This window comes from Arachis stenosperma, chromosome 6 (assembly GCF_014773155.1).
Source record: "Arachis stenosperma cultivar V10309 chromosome 6, arast.V10309.gnm1.PFL2, whole genome shotgun sequence".
Taxonomy (NCBI): Eukaryota; Viridiplantae; Streptophyta; class Magnoliopsida; order Fabales; family Fabaceae; genus Arachis; species Arachis stenosperma.
In genome coordinates, this window is record NC_080382.1 from 134,264,391 (window position 1) to 134,278,514 (window position 14,124).

A 14,124-nucleotide genomic window follows, 5' to 3' on the forward strand; every position below is an offset into this window, starting at 1 on the left:
TATTTATAAAAATACGTAAACAATAAAGTATTTATTGACATGCATAATATGTTATCTCTAGAGTACAATGTCAAAAATCATATGAAAGGTACATCTCGAGTATTGAGTAGTGGGTTTTAACCAAAAAGAAAAAAATAATAAACAACATTCCGGTTACACCACCCCGAATAAAACAAAAGCAAGAAACCAATGATTTTTGAACTATAATTTCAGATAATTTTTTAGCTCGGAATATGTATATAGTCTTGATACTAAAAAATACGTGTATTATTGTAACGATTTAGATATAATATTACGTACTTATATTATTGTATTCGTATGATTAATTAAAAATATTTGTTTTGAAAGAAGAATAATGATTTAAATTTTTTTAATTAAAAAAATTAACAATCTAAATTTGTAAAATTATCCAAGATATGTGCAAAACGGCAAAATCTCTTATAGTATTGCTTCGTATGGTAGGTGGATATGATGCGTGAGAATCTTATACCCATTTTTTATTATTTTCTAGTTAAATTTAATAAGTTTAATTATGTTTTAGCGTTAAAATCCTCTTTAAATGCTACTTTGAGTTGTTTTGGTGTTTTATTATTTTAGGTAAAATTCGGATCAATTTGGCAGAGTTTTGAGCAAAAAGGAGAAGTTTTGAAGCTGCCCCTTTGGACGCGCTAGCAACCAACGAACTAAGGAGGGCTTTTTGCCCATGGGGGTGCTAAACGCTACACCTGGCGTTTAGCGCCAAGCAATCCGAACTCAACCTCATCAAAGGAGCATCTTTTGTTGGATTTAGCTCTTAATTGTTATCTTATCTTTTATTTTGGTAATTTTTATTTACAAACAAAATCTTTCAGGTTTAGAATTTAATATTTTATTTTAGTCAGTTACAATATGCTATGAAATGAATCTTGCATGATTAAAATAGTTAGTAAAAAAACTTAATCCAGATGAATAAACAATTCTGAACCCTTAACTGCTTCTCTCACATATTTCACACCATTTTTATTGTTTGCTTTCCAATTCTCTGAATTTACTATTTAATGCGTTTTACAACTTTCAAAACACAACTTTCTGCTTGCCTGACTAAGTGATTCATTCGACCATTGTTGCTCAGTCCATCAATCCTTGTGGGATCGACCTTCTCACACCTGAGTTACTACTTGGTACGATCCGGTGCACTTGTCGATTAGTTTGTGAATTTAGAAAATTCGCATCAAATTTTTTGCGTCGTTGTTGGGGATGGACTGTGATTGACAACTACCAGTTGTCTGATTGCTTAGATTAGGCATTTTTAGTTTTTTATTTGTTTTAATTTTGTGTTCTTTCTTTTTTATTTTTATTTTTGAAAATTGAGTGTTATTTTAGTTTAAATTTTTTTCTTAATTTTTGAAATTAAATTTGGTGTTTTCAATTCATAGTCTTATTTGTTTTGTTCCTTAATTTTTGAATTCTTAGTTTTATTGTCTAAAATTTTTTTCTCTTTAAATTTTGAAGTTAAGTTTGGTGTCTCCCTTTTGTGATTTTATTTTATTTTTCCTGATTAATTTTCTTTTCTTTATTTTCGAAATTAGTGTCTTATTTTTCTTTATTGATTTTCGAATTTCTAGTATTAATTATTTAGTTTATTTTATTTTTCTTTTACACAGGATACCTCACCGAAAATTCTCTGCAATCTGACATAGAGATTTCTACCTCTCTTTATTTGCTGTCTGTTGTTTATGAGCAGGAGTAGGAACAAAGAACCCCTTCTTGATTTCGATCCTGAACCTGAGAGGACCTTGAGGCGGCGTTTGCAACAAGCTTGAATTTATAAGGTCAGTGAGAATCTCAGAGATACTTTCGAGAAAGAAGTTAAAGAGGCTACTATGGATCCCAACAACATAGTTAATGCTAATGTTGAGAATCCAAATGGTAATGAGCATCCTAGAAGGATGCTTTGCTCATACACTGCTCTCACCCCTAATTTCTATGGGAACAATATTGTGGTACTTCCTATAGGTGCAAATAACTTTGAGCTGAAGTCACATTTGATTACTCTAGGACAATAAAATTGCCAGTTTCATGGACTCCCGCAGGAAGAGACAAACTTGTTCATCTCTAACTTTCTACAGATCTGTTACACTGTGAAGACTAATGGAGTGAATCTAGACGTCTATAAGCTTATGCTATTCCCATTTGCTGTGAGGGACAGGGCAAAGCAGTGGCTTGTCACTTAGCCTAAGAAAAGCTTGGACACTTGGGACAAGGTGGTCAACAGATTTTTGACCAAGTTCTTTCCTCCTCAGAAGCTAACTAAGTTGAGGATGGATGTTCAGAAATTCAGGCAGAGAGATGGTGAGTCCATCTATAAAGCCTGAGAGAGATACAAGTCAATGATCAGGAGGTACCCTCCTAACATATTCTCAGACTAGATTAGGCTGCAGATCTTCTATGATGGCCTCTCTGAAATGGACAAGATGTCTTTGGACAATTCTACAGGTGGCTCTCTACATATGAAAAAGATTCCTAAAGAGGCTAATGAGTTGATTGAGATGGTTGCTAACAACTAATACTTGTACACCTCTTAGAGAAATCCTGTGAAGAAGGAGTCATAGAGCTAGATACTTTGGATGCCATTCTTGCCCAGAACAAGGCCATGTCTCAACAAATTAGTATGATTACTCAGTACTTGAGTGGGATGCAAGTCTTTGCTGTCAATACTCAAGATGCATCTTATGACATGAGTAGTGGCTTCAACCAAGGTGAGACTTATGGTTAGGCTCCATCCACTCTTGAACAGGTTAACTATATGGGCAATTCCTCTAGAAATCCCTATAACGATCCTTACTCTAACACATTTAATTAGGAATGGAAGAATCACCCAAATTTTGGGTGGAGAGAGCGACCCCAGAAACCTCAGCCGAATTTCAACAACAACTCTCAAGGCGGTTTTAATCAGAATAAGTTCAACAACCGTCAGCTCCAACCTCTCAGTAGCAACAAGAAAATTTTTAGCCTCAAAACACTCCTGACCTAGCCTCAATAGTTGCAAAACTTTCTAAGAGCACTCAGAGTTTCATACAGGAGACCAGAGCTTTAATTCAGAACCTGGTGGTACAAGTGAGTCAGATGAGCAAGCGAATACCTAAGAGGCCTCCTAACACTCTTCTTGGTGATACAGAGGTAAATTCAAGAGAAGAATGCAAGGCTATCACAGTGGCTAATGACTCCGTGCCAAAGGAGGAAGCATATGTTACTGAACTTGCAGAAAAGGTTGAGGATGCCATAGTACATGCCTTTTGCTGAGGTACTGGAGCATATGCCTCAATATCTTGAGCTCATGAAGGGTTTACTCTCTGCAAAAAGAACCCTAAAAGGAGATGAAACCGTGATCCTGACTGAAGAATGCAGTGTATTAGTTTAGAGGAAGTTGCCAAGGAAGATGCCAGACCCAAGGAGCTTTCAGATTCTTTGCACTATTGGAAGTACCAACTTTGACAAAGCCCTATGTGATCTTGGTGCAGGCATCAATTTAATGCCCTTGTCTGTAATAAAGAAGCTTGGAATCCAAGAGGCGCAGCCAACACGGATAGCACTACAAATAGCAAACAAGTCTCTGAAACAGGCATATGGAATAGTAGAGAATGTCTTGGTCAAGGTTGGAGAGCTTTTCCTCCCTGCAGACTTCGTGATCCTTGACATGGAAGAGGATGCAAATGACTCTCTGATCCTGGGAAGGCCATTTCTGGCCACTGAGAGAGCTTTGATTGATGTTGTAAAAGGTGATCTGGTTCTGAGGATGCCTGAGGATTACTTGGTATTTCAGGTTTTTAAACCCTTACACCACTCTGGTGAAGGAGGAGCTTGCATGAAGGGTGAGATCACCAACCCAAGTCTACAAAGACCACTGACTATTGCAAAGCAGGGTTCACTGCTCAAACCTTTTTTGGTGGGAACCACTACAATTTTCTCTGACACCAAACCTAAGTTTGGTGTTGGATGTGCATCATCCACCAAGGAGGGAGTTCCTAAGAAGAGGTGCCTAGAGGTTGGAGGAACAAGAAGATTTCTACTAAAGACTTCTCTCCAGGAATGAAGGTGGTATTCACTAAGAGTTCAATTCTACCTCATATAGTGAACAAGATCCTGTCTCTTGAGCACATTGAGTTAATCCATGATAGCACAGGAAAGAGATTCACAGTGAGGGGTGAAGAGCTAAACCCCTATGATCACCCCTTCCCTAGTGGAGGTGACCGTCAAGCTAGTGACAGTAAAGAAGCACTTGTTGGGAGGCAACCCAATCATAAGTATCCTTTAGTTTTTCTTTCAGTTTAATTTTCATGATTTTTTTTATTTATAGTTTTTCTTGGTTTAATTTTAATTGTGATCATACAAAGTGTTTAGAACAGGAACAGGAGGACTCATGAGGAAGAACATAACACCCTGGAGAGCGTTCAACTCAAAGTGTTTTGGCGCTAAATGCCAAGTGAGCGTTTAATGCCAGGCAAGGCAGCAAGGGCATTTAACGCCCAGGATGGACAAGCGGCAGTTGGCGTTAAACGCCAGGTGGTGTTTAACTCCCATAAGGATATAATTTCATGAAGCATCAACCCTCCAAGCTGGCGTTTAGTGCCACCACTCAGTTTTAAAAAAAGTGCTAATTCTGGTGCTAAAGGCCGAGGCTGGAGTTTAGCGCCAAGAACGCCAGTTTTGAATTTCGAAGAAGGGCCTTCACCATTCCCAAAGTTACTCCCACTCCCTCCTCCCTTTGACCATTCAACTCAACAACCTCTCTCCCCCTTCCCTATTATACCATCCACATTCATCCCTCATTTTCCCATACATCTATCAACCTTTCCATCACCCACTCAACCCCCATCAATCTCTCTTCCCCATTAACCACATTCAATTACATTTACCCCCACCCTTCCCACCATGACCGAACCCCCTACCCCCTCCTTTATAAATACCCATTCCTTTTTCACTTTTCACCACACTTCCACCCATTTCACTACTTCACTTACTTCCATTCCCTTCCATTTCACTACTCTCCATTTTTTTATTTTGCTTTCACAACCTTTCACCCATTACTCGAACTCCCTTCTTCGCTATCCCCATCATCTCTATCTCCTTCCCTACATTCTTTCTATTTCTTTTTTTCTTTTCTTGGGGACGAGCAAACCTTTAAGTTTGATGTGTGATCCTCTACTTTTTTTTTCATTTTCATCATCCATATGGCACCAAAAATCAGAGAATCCTCTTCAAGGAAGAGAAAAGAGAAGGCCCCTGCATCCGACCCTTATGAATTTATCCGGTTCTTCTCTAAGACCCATGAGGATCACTTTCACGAAGTAGTGAACAAAAAGAAAGTGATCCCGGAGGTCTGCTTTGATCTGCAGCCGGGTGAGTATCCGAAAATCCGAGACCGAATTCTTAGGCAGGATTGGGAAGTTCTGGCCAATCCCGTGACTGATGTGGGAGCGCTGATGGTCAAAGAGTTTTATGCCAATGCTTGGATGACTTACAAGCATGCACAAGGCATAAAATGGTACCCAAATTACTGGCGCACCATGGACCAAGGGGAGATTTTGGTGTTCAGTCCTGAGAGTGTGAGGGAAGCATTGCAGCTACCACCATCCAGAGAGAACCCTCATTCTTACACTCAGAGAGTCAACACTGACCAGAGACTGGACCAGATCCTTAAAGACATATGCCTCCCCAGAGCACAATAGAGGAGGGACGCCAGAGGTCAACCATACTAGCTGGGTAGGCATGACTTCAAACCGGTTACTAGAGGATGGTTGGAGTTTATTCAGCGCTCTATCATCCCCACAAACAACCAGTCTGAAGTCACTATTGACCAAGTCATGATGATCCACTACATCATGCTCTGAAATAAGATAGAGGTGCATTAGGTGATCCCTCGGGAGTTGTCCCGCGTAGCGGTGAAGGCTTCTACCTCTGTGAGATTGGCCTTCTTTCACCTCATCTTCCGCCTGTGTGAGGCAGCCAGAGTTCGCATTGATGGAGATACCCCTATTGAGCTCGATAGACCTATTACTAAGAGGGGTATGGAGCATGCTAGGGAGCTTAGACATGCACTACCACAGGAGCCAGTTCCTTCTCCTCAGCAGAAGCAGTCTTAGATGACTCAGGGATTCTATTTCTCTCCCCATGACTACTGGGATAAGTTGATTACATCCATTGGGGAGCTGACATCGTCTGTTGATCAGCTGAAAATTGAGCATTAGGACCACTCAGCCCTCCTTCATCAGCTAGTGGAGGAGCTGCTGAGGCAGTGGCACAACTTGGATGAGCTAAAGTGCCAGAGAAGATTCCCAGAAGGAATCAGTAGCCAAGATGACTGAGGTGGTTGAGTTTCTTTGTCTTCTATTTTTCTTATTTTCTGTTTTTCATTATTTTATCCATTTCCTGTTATTTATTTAAAAGTCTTTTGCATGATCATTAGTAGTAGTTTATTGCTTTCCAGTTTAGTTATCTATTTTGCTATTATATATTTATTTTGAAAATTGTCTCACGTATTACTCACTAAGGTTGAAAAATTAAAAGAAAAAGAAAAGAAGTAGTAAAGTGCATGAGACTTGAGTTATTCTGATAACTTTGAGTTATTCTGATAACTTTGATGTGGTGGTATTGTTTATAATTCCAAATGTATGAACTGAACAGTGCATATTTGATCTTGAAATTGAGAATGTTGATTCCTAAGGTATAGGAACTTAGAGAAATATTATGAATTCTCTAAAGTAAGTAAAAAATTAGTCCTTGAAGCAAAATAAACAGCAAAAAATAAATAAAAAATAATAAAAATAAGGTCCAGGGCTTTGAGCATAAATAGTTAGGAAGGTCTAAAATGATTAAAAGCTCAAATGAGTTATTTTCCTAACTATATGCTTGTGGTGTGAATGTGTCAAGTAATCCTTGAGACAGAGCACTAAGAGTTGAGACTAAGTGCAATTACAGAGTATGCCAAAGGTTTTGAGCACCACTGTCTGGGAGAAATAAAAAGAAAAATTAGAACTCAAAAGAGTTTTCCAGTTAAGAGTTTGTGGTGTTGTTGTATCAAGTTAAGCTTGAGAACAAAACACTTGGAGTCACGGCTAGACTCAAGGTGCAAAGCACCAAGAGAAATGAAAAGAAAAAGCTGTGTTCAAGGATCAATTAGGGCCTAAAGAAGACAATCCATAATATCATCCGAGTTCTAGTTCTGAAGGATATCAACATCTCTGAGTTTTAAAGGATAGTGAGATGCCAAACCTATTTAGAATTATAGTGTCATTAGCCCCACTCAGTAATTGGACATGAGCTTAAATGAATGCTCAAGTCTTAGGCATTTTCTCTTCTTAGTCTTATATTGTTTTAGTTGCTTGAGAACAAGCAGCAGTTTAAATTTGGTGTTGTGATGTGTGAGTATCTTATACCCATTTTCTGCTTATTTTCTAGTTAGAATTTAGTAAGTTTAATTATGTTTTAGCGTTAAAATCCTCTTTGGATGATATATTGAGTTGTTTTTGTATTTTTATTATTTCAGGTAAAATTCGGATCAATTTGCCAGAGTTTTGAGCAAAAAGGAGAGGTTATAAAGCTGCCCCTTTGGGCGCTAAACACCAAGTTGGCGTTTAGTGCCAGCTACCAGCGAACTAAGGAGGGCTTTTTGCCCATGGGGGAGCTAAACGCCACACCTGATGTTTAGCGCAAAGCAATTTGAACTCCACCACATTAAAGGAGCATCTTTTGTTGGATTTAGCTCTTAGTTATTATATTATCTTTTATTTTTGTAATTTTTCTTTACAAACAAAATCTTTTAGGTTTAGAATTTAATATTTTATTTTAGTTTTAAATAAAATTAGGTTAGATATAAAAGGAAAAATATTCACCCTTTAGAAGGATCTTTTCTTTTTGACACTTTCACACTTTTTAGAACCCTTGTTTTCTCTATAAGTCATGAGCCACCAAACCTCCTCAGTTAGAGTTAGGAGCTCTGTTTATTTCTATGGATTAAGACTGTTACTTTTCTATTTTAATTAATGTATTGATTTAGTTTTAATGATTGCTTTCGTTCTTCATCTTATAAATCTGGGTAGAATGACAGTATAACCCTCATTCTATATGTGTTCTTGTGATTCTCGACAGAGTTATCTCGCTTGAACAACAAATTGAAAGTAAATTTCTCCTAAATTGCTAATTACTTGAACTAATCGGGATACGTGACATATAATCCTCTTAGTTTTGGGTAATTAGGGTTTCCGTGGCCATAAACTAGAATTGATCTTAACCCTCTAATCTATATTAAGTAACCAAGACATTAGCAGTTGATTGGGTTAGAGGAGACTAAATCACTAAGACATTAGGGTTTAGTCAATTATAGCTTGTTATGAAAAGAATCTTGCATGATTAAAATAGTCGGTAAGAAAACTTAATCTGGATGAATAAACAACTTTGAACCCTTAACTATTTCTCTCACATATTTCACACCATTTTTATTGTTTGCTTTCTAATTCTCTGAATTTACTGTTTAATGCGTTTTACAACCCTCAAAACACAACTTTCTACTTGCCTGACTAAGTGATTCATTTGACCATTGTTGCTCAGTCCATCAATCCTTGTGGGATCGACCTTCACTCACCTGAAGTATTACTTGGTACGACCCGGTGCACTTGCCGGTTAGTTTGTGGATTGCAAAGTATTCCATAACGTCAAAAAAGGATGGAGGGAATATCCTCTCTACTTACAAAGTATATAGGAATATTCTAGTCCATAATTGTGAGATAGTTAATGCTAAATTTCATAGCACATAACTTTCTAAAGAACTCACTTATTTCTGTGAGGATTTTCAAATGTTGGTTGGAAGTTCTTTGAATGCGACAGAAAGCAAAGACTCCATGAAGATGTGACAATCATGACTATTTAACCTAGCAAGCTTACCCCGTAACACTTTTGAATACCTGCTCAAGTTAGAGGTGTAACTATAAAAAAACATTAATCCTCTAATTCACGTACAAATATATTTTGTCTCTGCTCCTTCATTAGAGTGAACACCGTCTTTGGTTTAGCCCACCGTCCATTATCAAGTCTCTTTAAATTCAGATCTGGCTGTTTGCAAATCTCTACCAAGTCTTTCCTAACCTTATTGATGTCATTTATTTGCTCATCGTCCATTACTGTGTGCATGATATTATCAAACACGTTTTTTTTAGTATAGAGATTAAGGGCAAGTAGTGCATCCGTTTCATTGGAATTCTCTTTAACCGACATTTACTAATCTGTTCTCTCTCGACTTGGAACCTTGGTGATCTACAAAATTTGTATTCAATTAGGTCTGCATCCGTCTTGTAGTACAACATACAACCATTCAAACAACAATCAATTTTCACCGCATTTAGAATCAATTTTAAAACTAACTTCTTTACTTCGTAGTGGTTTCGAGAGATGTCAGTGGATATGACACGTACCAGTTTGTTGCAAAGGATGGCCACTTATAAAAAAAAATCTTGGGTATGATTTGACTCTGACTTAATACTCATCATTCTAACACATACAGACAACTCCGAATGAACGCACCCTTCAAACAAAGGTTTCACAACAGATTCTAACTTTTGATAAAATTTCTTTGCCTCTGGGTTAGGCTCTTCTTCAGTCTCTTCCAATTTTGTAACACCTGTTGCATTAAACACCATCTCCTTGTATCTCTCTTAGTTAGCCTCCCAAGTTATTTCTTCCATGTTTAAGTCTCTCACCACCCGAACCTTCATTGATTGACAATAGAACCTATTCAAATTAGAGGCAAACCAGTTAATTCCTTACTCGTCCACTTCTATGTGTTCCGTGCACATCCAGTACTCATCCATGAACCCATTACGATAGAGGTGAAACGTTATGTCCGCAGGTCCTAACCACTTAGTCAACCGACACTTTGATATTGACACCTAGATATTCCTTCAGACCTAAATTGTTCCATGCTGAAGACATGTGTGACAAACACGTCAACCCTCTCAAAGAATTCAGGTTTTAAACCCCCCGACTATCGTTATTTCTCCCATACATCCATAGACGATGACTAGGAATCATATTGAAACACACACCCTAGGAAAAGTAAGTCCAACATAAAATTTAAACAATTCATTATATTCAGAGATAAAAAATAACCTGGAATATTACTGCACAAACAAAAAAAAAACTCCAACTGATCTCAGAGAAAATAGCACCGTCCTAATAAAAAGAAAAACATATTAAATTCACAAGCTGAAACTAAATCAGAAACTAATTTAAAAAAATAAGTAAAACTCATTATTCCAATTAATTAAAACCTAATTCTAATTAATTTCACCAAACTAACAAGAGGTATGACAAAAATAAGCGACATAAGTTTAATGCAATTGAAAGAAACTAATTCACTAAACTTTACTAAAATCTTCCAACAACTCAAGCACTCTTAATCTCACCTTACTTAACCTACTCTAACATTATTTGATTTTTACATCCATTAAATTAAAACAACAAATCCTAATCACACACTTCGTTAAAAAAATTTAACCACTGAGTTAACCTAAACCCTAACAAAATGCTAAAGTCACAAATTAATATGTAAAAATAAAATAACCATACCAACAATAAATCCGATGATAGTGGCTGCAAGGTCTCTTTAATGTGGTAGTGACAGAGATGGCAGTGATGACGGCGTGAACGATAGCCATGGTGGAGGATGCAGCGGAGAGAGCAACAGCAGCAGAATCGATGAGATGTGCAGCGGTTGCTTCAATGGGTATTTCAAGGGGCAGCAACGACGACGACGAGCTCCCGGCGGTGGCGACAGTGACGATTCGATGGTGATGGAGAGAGAAGACGAGAAGAGAGAGAGGGAGAAGGGAGTGAAAGCATTAAGACAAGTGAAGGGGAAGGGTTCTGTGTTTGAATTTTAACCCAATTTTACCATCGGATTTTTTCGACAGTAAATCACCAAAACAACACATTTCTTTAAATCGTTATACCGGCGGAATATTCGACTGTAACATTGGCGCTGTTGAGTTATATTTTCGCACCAATAATTACCATCGGGTTTAGCAACGAAAAATCTCTTCCAACGGTAACATTTTATGGCGACGAATTTCTCCTCCTTTTCGTCGAAAGTTCCGACAGTAAATCTGCCGATACAAGTCAATGCTAAATCCGACAGTAATTCTAAAGGTACTCAACATTTTTCTTGTAGTGATATAAAAAATGCAAGTGTACAAAAATCTAACACGAAATCATATGTATTTTTACAAATAAACTACCATTTGTACCTATGAACTTTGTGAACGATGACAAAAATACCCATCAAATAAAAAAAAACTAACGTTGTACCCATATTATGGGTTCCGTGTGACAAAAATACCCAAATCCTAATTTTTGTTGAATTTTTAATAAAATTTCCAAATTACCCCTACCTATTATCTTCTCCCCTAAATTTCAAACTTTCGCAACAACCCTCACCACCACCACCACCACCACCTTCCTTACTACTACCTCCCCTCCCCTCTCCACAAAATCTCATTTTCTTGTGGTCGGTTACGCACTCTGCTCCAATCTCTCCACCATCATCAACATGCTATCACCCAATTCAACTATCCCAACCTCTTAACCGCACTCTAGTACCTCACTTCCGCTCTCGGCATCTACCTTCTCGACAAATTAGGGTTCCTCCACCACGACTCCTTCACTGTTGACACCGCCAAGCGCTTCTTTCCCGCTACACTCGTCTTCTTCCTCTCGTCATCTTCACCAACACCAACCTCCTCCGCCCCGTCGATGTCAACACCTTCATCATCTTCCAATCTCTCACACCTCTCCTCGTCGTACTTGTAGATACCGTATTCTACCACTTGCCTTGCCCCTCCAAGTTCACATTTTTCTCCCACATTGTTATCCTCGCTGGCGCCGAGGTATGTCGCCATTGATTCTGCTTTTACCTTTACTATTTATTCTTGGGTTTTTACTTATCTTGTCACAATCACTACTGAGACAGTTTACGTCAAGCACATGATCATGAATCTAGGATTGAACTCTTGGAATTTTGTTTTGTACAACAATTTGTTCTCTTTCATGATTACGCCGTTGTTCTGATTCTTTACCAGTGAGAATCTTGAGATTTTTAATGATTTGAGATTTGGTTTTGGATTTTTGTTTGATCCCAGTGCTCTTATAATTCTAATTTGTTACTTACAGATAAGCTCACAACTACTGAGAGAAAACCTCCACAAAAAAGGAATGATGGTGTTAAGGGGAGATGATGGTGGTGCTGGTGGTGTTGATGGTGAGTGGTGGCAGTGGAGAGGGAAAGGGGAGACGGTGGTAATAATCAGAAAAAGTGTTGGTGGGGTGAGGGTTGTGAAAGTTTGAAATTTAGGGAAGAAGATGGTAGGGGTAATTTAGAAATTTTATTAAAAAGTTAACAAAAAATTAAGGTTTGAGTATTTTTTTCATAAGAAACACCATTTTTTTTGGTACAACATTAGTTTCTTTATTTGATGGATATTTTTATCAATATTCATAAAGTTTATAAATACAAATAATAGTTTATTCTATTTTTATATATACACACACCTGTTGTGTTCTATACATTTTAAATATAAATCCCCTAATTCGAACATATATTTTATGCCAAATTGCCAATAATTGTTTTGATAGTTTTTTTCCCCTCATACATAGCATGGTTGGAAACTACATCATTAAATAAAAAGAAGTGAAAGCTGATATTGTGCAAAAAAATAAAAATCTTCATTATGCATTCATTCAAACAGAAATTTCATCACCCTTTTATATCATATTAATTTTTTACTTTTTATTTTAAAAATTCTTTATTTACTAATTCATTTAAAAAAAATAATTTTTGCTTATTATTTCATAATTTTATTGGCAATCTAACTTCACAAGTTCGGATTGTGAAATTAAGATAGAAACCAATTTCACGGTCACTATGAAAAATTGGTCATGACATTAATCAAACACATTAACACAATTTTCGCATTCGCTGCATGTCTTGGAAAGAAAGGCGTTAACGAAATTTCGCAGTCAGAAAAAGTGAAATAGAACAATATAAGGTGTCCCAATTTTGCGCGTAGTAACTGTGAAATAGCAAGAGGTCAAGGAAAAAAAATGACTGGCCTACAAATACTAAATCCTAATTTCTAAATAATTCATTCGTTAGTTCTAATGTATTCTCAAGCTCAAATTCTAGTGAACATATAGTCGTGTTTATCCAAATAAAACTATTATATGTAAAGATGATAGTGCATGTCTTGTATGCAATTATTCCATTATTATGCTTACTTGGTGGTTGTAATCTTTGATAAAGCTTAAAAGTTTTATTCTAATGTATATCGAAATAATTGGAATTAAACACACAAGTAGAATATCAATTTCTTCCATTGGATGACAGCTAGTGTCCGATATAAAAGAGCGTGATATCCAACATGTAATAGAGCTTTATATTAAGTTTGTGGATATGGATGGTACTTCATCATTATCATGTTCAGTTCCACCAAGTTTTACCGTTGGGCCCATTTGTAGGACCAAAGAGTTCATTCCTTAAAATCCTAGCAAAACTAGTATGTTTCTAGAATTTCAAAAGACTCCAAGTAAGGCAAAGAGTGAGTCTAAACTATCTTCGATAATGACAGCACAAGGACACAAAGTTCGTCCTAACCCAGCTTTATTCCTTCATCACGAATTATCTTACCACCACTGTAGCCACTCCCTAACCATTTTCAAGTTCCAAATACTACTCGATATTCGACCTTAATGCTCTCTATGCAAGAGAACCCGATGCCTTTTGGGCCAGGAGTCCTCAGGTCATCGGTGTTCTTAGTCTCGAGCTAAGCCAAGAAGAAAAATTTTAGGGTGATTTTTTTTATCTGCAACACATTGAATTCCTGTTAAATCAGAAATGAAGGCCGAAACCATAATAACTAAACACATGGTTTTTCACCATGAAAAAAAATAAAAAGAAACAATTAACCAGAACGGACTCGATGTACCCGTGAGCACCAAGTTCACATCCAAACATTCTGTTTTTGGATATACATATCAAGTGACGCCCCCACAGAGACCATTGCTCCAATTGGCAGAACCGAAGCTTCAACAATACAACAC

General features: G+C 37.2%; 1 pseudogene; it reads left to right on the forward strand.

Moving 5' to 3' along the window:
• Nucleotides 1-10,686: 10,686 nt before the first annotated feature.
• On the forward strand, nt 10,687-12,096 carry LOC130934700 (GDP-fucose transporter 1-like; annotated as a pseudogene).
• Nucleotides 12,097-14,124: the final 2,028 nt, after the last annotated feature.